The following is a 6,183-nucleotide window of genomic DNA, read 5'->3' on the forward strand; positions in this document are numbered from 1 at the left end:
AGTTCTAGAAAAGGTAAGGGAAAGGAATCTCCCTGAGCCAAATGGATACAACATAGAGTTTTTCTTATGTTTCTACACTAAGCTAGTTACTGATAGGTAAAAAATGCAGTATGCTGATAAAAGTCAGGCTGCTTCCACAAAGCCAGTGCTTACTAAATGCTAGCATATCAAAGGGGGGGAAATACTGCCATTTTAAAGCAATATACTTAAACTTTCAAAAAACAGCCTAATCAGCCTATGAGAAACAACACTTCTTAAACAAGTTAGGTACAAAAAATTACCCAAAATGTATTAGAGTCACAACCACAGTTCTTTTAGTACTTAGAAAGTCCATTTTTTGTTTTTTTAAAAATAAATTACATACATAGAAAACTTTTATTTTTTAATCACCAAGTTCATTCTCCCTTGTTAGAGCACAAATAATTCCTGGTTTGGGACTTTGATTTCAAAAACAAACAAAAAAACCATGCAGGGTTATATTCTCCAATGTGGCTGTAGAAAATTTAACTTGAGGAAGAGCAGTAATTGAGATCAGGCAAAACTGTTAATATGCACTCACCATAACACAACTATCATTTACTCCACAAGGAGTGAACAATCCTCTACGCAAAGTCTCAACAGTAAATGGGGATGGGACGGGAAAGTTGGCCACCTGGACAATGTATTCTTTGGGTCATCTACATTAAACATGCTTTAGAAACAAAATTTTACTTGATATTTTGAGAAACCCACCCTACATTCCATAGGTTAATTTCTGTATGTGTTAACTTCTACATTACTAAACACTGTTCTGCTAGAGCTAAATCAAGTAAATATCAGTTTATGTAGTGTTGCTCCAAAGATGTATAAACAGCAAGGTGTATGCTTACCTAAAAAGGAGCTTTTTAAAATGAGGAAAGAAAGCAATAATGTTCCAAATGAATGGCACTGGGCAAAATACACGTAACACGCAATACATTTAGACAGAGTATCAGGTACCTATCAGTTTCTCTTGTAAGGATAAAATGCTTGAGGAAGAACTTGAGAATACACCACTCCCTCTAAACTTTTAGCTTCTACATACTGTCAGGTGTTACAATTGGTGTGGATAAATGCTTTTAGGCAAAAGTAAAAATCTATCTACAAAGCAAAATAGCGAAATCTGTAGTGACTTTTTGTAGAAGGCTCTTCTCTGGTGGTAATATCCCTTAATATACACCCAGGATAGACTGTTTCTGATACAGTAGCAATCCTTTCATATACTCTTACTAAATATTACAAAATTTCAAAAAAAAAAACCATAAGTATTCCTTGTACCATGCATTATGCACCAGTTTGGGGGTGACTGATGAAGTCATGGCTACTATTTTAACAGTTAAACATTGCACCTCAAAAGTTCTGCCTTCTATACACAGTGAATGGACACAACGGCGAGGGCTCCAGAGAGATGGCAAACTACCTCTGCAGTGAAGTTTGTGTTGGAGGGTCTCCAAATGAGAGGGGGGAGGATATGGGAGGTAGGCAGGGTAAAAGGATTTTACAATAATACTGCTTAGGAGTGTACATTTTAAGATAACTACTATACCTTGTCTATCCTTGGCCCTAATCTTGAATAACTGCATGTTCATGCAAAATACAATTTCTACTTTATAGGAATAAGAGCAGTCTGTTAGGAAAAGCATATTCTTAGGGGAAGACAGAAAGATAGCTCTCTCATAAGTGCTATTTTACTTGGTAAGTCTTTTGGCTACATCACTATATGCTATTTCAACCTCCTGATCACTGGGACAGGTATTGGTGAACTCATCCCTACTATAAGCCTTAGTTAAGTATCTCCAGATGCCACTCATTCCTTTTGGGATATCAAAGTTGCGATATTTTTTGGCCACTACCTTGACAATGTGCAGTTTGGGCAGCAGGTTGCAATCAGCTAATGTCATTTCATTGCCGTCCAGAAATTTACGTGTAGAAAACTTAATGTCCTCCATAGTATTCTCATCAAGTTCATCAGGTGGGGAGAATTCAGATATTCATCCAGTTTCCGCAGTGTTTTCAGGAGACCCCTCTCCAGTGCTTCGTTAGCCTCTGGCCTTGAATTCTTGATAGATGAAGAGAATTTGGCAAAGATGTCCATTCCAGCAGTATTTGATGCGGCGTGTTCTGGTGAAAGCGTTAAGTACTTGGGAGGGCATGAGACATCTTCAAGAAATTCCTCGATCTTATTGACATCCGTTTTGACTTCATTGTTAAAAGTTATAAATGGCGGGTGGGTCCCAGGAGCCGAGTTCTGCAGGTCTGCAGACTTCCTTTTCAGGTCAACGGTTGTGACACTAAATACAACTCCTTTGAGCCAAAGAATCATGAAGAGCCTCTGGGAAAAGGGGCGTTTTCCTACGCTTTCCCCATCACTGCCAGCCTTGACGAAAGGCTCGAGGAGGGGCTCTTTGTCCTCCTCCTTCCCTCCGTTCAGCGGCATCGACAACGCCATGGCCGGCTCGGCTGTGCTCCGCGGGCGGCGGCGGCGGCGGCGGCTGCTTCTGCTCCGGGGTCGCTGTGGCGGCTGCTGCTGCTCCGGAGTCGCTGCTGCTGCTGCTGCTGCTCCGGGGTCGCTGTGGCGGCTGCTGCTGCTGCTCCGGGGTCGCTGTGGCTACTGCTGCTGCTCCGGGGTCGCTGCGGCTGCTGCTGCTGCTCCGGGGTCGCTGCGGCGGCTGCTGCTGCTCCGGGGTCGCTGTGGCGGCTGCTTCTGCTCCGGGGTCGCTGTGGCGGCCGCTGCTGCTCCTGGTCGCTGCGGCGGCCGCTGCTGCTCCGGGGTCGGTGCGGCTGCTGCCGCTGCTGCTCCGGGGTCGGTGCGGCTGCTGCCGCTGCTGCTCCGGGGTCGGTGCGGCTGCTGCCGCTGCTGCTCCGGGGTCGCGGTGGATGCTGGCTCCCGCCGCGCTGCGCTCGCTGGACAGTCCCGGCGTGGAGCTGGCCGCGGCCTCGGCTGCACAGCACCGCCCCAAGCCCCGCGCGCGACCTTTTTTTTTTTTTTTTAAGATTTAACTAAGTTAAGATGAGGTCATCAGTATGGGCCCTAATCCAGTATGACCAGTGGGTTTTTTTTTTTTTTTTTTTTTTTTTTGGTAAAGGGAAATTTGGAGACAGAGACAGACACACACAGAGGGAAAGTGACATGAAGACACACAAGAAGAACACCACGTGGAGATGAGGATTGGAGGGACGCGTGTACAGGACAAGGAACCCCTGGCGCTACCGGAAGCCGGGAGAAAGGCACAGACCCCCGCACCGTCAGAGGGAGCCTGGTGCCCCAATACCTCGATTTGGACCTTCCCGCCTCTAGAACTGAGACAACAAATTTCTGTTGTTTTAAGCCACTATGTTTGTGGTACTTTCTTATGGAAGTCCTAGGAAACTAATAACAATATTCTTAGTCAAATAATGTTTCTATTGATTTGCAACACCCCAGCCCCAACTCTTGAATGATAGATTGGTTGAGTAATATGTTTTATTAATTTTCTCTCAGAATTTTGAATGTGTTGTTCAATTGTCTTCAGTCCTCTGCTGACTCTGTCTGCAGTAGCATTATACTGTGTCCACGTGCATTAGTCTAACTTTGTCCTGCTCAGAATTTCTGTTCCCTTAATCTGAGCGTTCACGTCTTCCGATGCGTCTGAGAGATTCATAGCTGTTATCTCTTCACGTAATGTCTTTCTCTCCTTCGCTCTATTCTGCACTTCTGGAAATTGTATAAGAGGTGTGTTAGACCTCCTCTTCTCTGTCTGTTCAAGTCACTTCACTTTTTCCATCTTTTTATCTATTAGTGCTGCAGTCTAAGAAGTTTCCTCAGATCTGGCTTCTAGTTCATTAGTTTTCTACTCAGAGGGTCTAATCTTTGTGTAATATACCTTTTGAATTTTTAATTTCAGCTACTATATTTTTTTTCCATCATAGGAATTCTATTGAAGATTTTTAGAATTACAATTTTGAACAGAGTTTGGAGGAAGATAAATTTCTTATTAGTTCTCTAATAGAGATTTTTATCTCCATCTTTTATCTTTATCTAATGGACAGATTTTTTTGTGTGTAGTCTATGCCTTTTAGACACACTTTGAGTATCCTACATTTATGCAGGAGACTGTCTTTCAACACTCTATACCTGCTGGTCCCAAGGCCTCATTCATATCCTGAATGGCCACTAAAAATCCAAACCTTTAGATCAATGAGATTGAGAGTCTGTTCTCCCCTCTCCTTGGTAGCCACAGCCTCAGGTTACCCACTTCCCTCTCTGGTTTCTAATCTTGTCTTTATTTCTGGTACTCAAGAAGATGCCTTTTGTTCTTGAGTGTTTATGCATGGAAACACCTTTTGCTCATATCTTACCTAGATTCCCAGGTGTCTATAGAACAAATTCTAAAAATAAAATATGCCTTTGACTCCTGGTTCTGGCAGGATGGTGGAGTGAGATAACATGAACTCTTACCTTAGTTCATCACCTGCCAGAACCATGAGTCAAAAGGCATATTTTTTGGCACATTTTTTACAAAGAATTAAGCCTATTGGCTATTGCTGAATACTATCAACAAAGGAGGCAATGTTTTCCATCTGAAATATTTCCAGGATAAATGTCAGAAATCAATATGTTCCAAATGCCTTTACCAAGGAATTACTCAAAATCTTGGAAAAAGATGCTCAAAAGTTATGAGCCTAAGTCTGGAGTCCATAATTGAATTTGCCTTAACAATATTCTCACAGTGACCCAAACAAGGGAATTATTACTACCTTATTTTCCATGAGGGGACTGAGCCTTAGACTTGTCAGTTAACTCATTGTGTCTGACCCCCTTCACCTTACAGTTGAGAAAAACTGATGTCAAGATGGGGAATTATTTGGAGCAAGATCTAAGGGATAGTATCTGGAAATGGTACTGCGACATCTGGAGTGATACACCTTTGGCCCTACTCCCTCAGGAGACTTCTCAAACACCTATAAGCAACTCTTTCACCTTAACCTTCAGGAGTTTGTCTCCTGGCCCAGCCTGATGTCAAAGGTAAGCCACCCTTGATGCTATAACATTGTGCCCTCATTCAGAAATCTGTTAGCAGCGTAGGCTTACAGATGTGTAAAGTGGGCATTTCCTCTGCAGACTTGGGGCTTCTCAATGAATGGGGCCTTGTATGACTTTCCGTTCTTTTTGTAGAGGAGTAGATGACTGTCTTAGTCTGTTTCCGTTGCTTATAACATAAATACTTGAAACTGGGTGATTTATAAAGAAAACAGAATTTATTGCTTATTCTTCAGAGGCTGGGACGTCTGAAGTCCAAGGAATACAAGTGGTGACAGTGACCCAGGGGTCTCACATTGCAAGATGGTGGAGGCAGAGAAACAGAGGGAGACTAACCTCCTCATTCACTCTCCTTTTAAAGCCCTCCGAGACATGCCCATGACCACCATTTTTAATCCATTCACTATGGCATGGTCCTGCAATCTAGTCACGTCTTCAAGGCCCCACCTTTCAATGACCATAATAGGATTTCCTAACTTCTTCAACACTGTCACAGTGGGGGTCAAGTTTGGGGGAGACACTCAATCCAAGGCAATGATCATCTCTCTCTTTTTTATGGAAGCCCACTTCTCCCACTCACAGTGTAAGTATAGAGATGCACCTATCTTAGACTTGTATTTTAAATGGAATGAATTAAATATCTTAAATGTCCCCATATCAATTACATACACAATGCACATGTATGTGTTTTTGTGAGTTTATTTCTTTTATTACAGAATTGCATTGCTTGAAAACTTGCTTTTTTACCTGTCAGACTCCTGCTAACTGCCAGGAGAGTGACCAGCAGCAGAATTGTGTGCTTAGTGGGAAAACTTGATGCTACTGGGTAGCGCCCAGTGGAATGAGCAGACTTTGAGCAACAGCATTTTTATTCTGGAAGCAAAACGCCTCAGATGACTTCTCTTTCTTGTCAAGTTTTCTATATTTTGGTGCTTTTCTTGTTTTTGTTTTCATCCTAAATTTTGTACTTTTCTTATATTCACTGAATACGAAATAGCCTAGCATATTCCTTTGGGGAGCCAGAATTTTGCTAGGTGAAAGCAAGGGACAGATGTAATTCAGTGACATTTTGTCAAGCTGCGAAAGAGTAAATTTTCCTTGACTGTGGCAGGAGGTAATTATTTTTTGTTCATTTGTTTCTGACA

At 42.5% G+C, this 6,183-nt stretch overlaps 1 pseudogene; it reads right to left on the minus strand.

Moving 5' to 3' along the window:
• Positions 1–1,584: 1,584 nt before the first annotated feature.
• LOC134378721 (chloride intracellular channel protein 4-like) lies at positions 1,585–2,467 on the minus strand (annotated as a pseudogene).
• Positions 2,468–6,183: the final 3,716 nt, after the last annotated feature.

Source organism: Cynocephalus volans, chromosome 5, assembly GCF_027409185.1.
Source record: "Cynocephalus volans isolate mCynVol1 chromosome 5, mCynVol1.pri, whole genome shotgun sequence".
Taxonomy (NCBI): domain Eukaryota; kingdom Metazoa; phylum Chordata; class Mammalia; order Dermoptera; family Cynocephalidae; genus Cynocephalus; species Cynocephalus volans.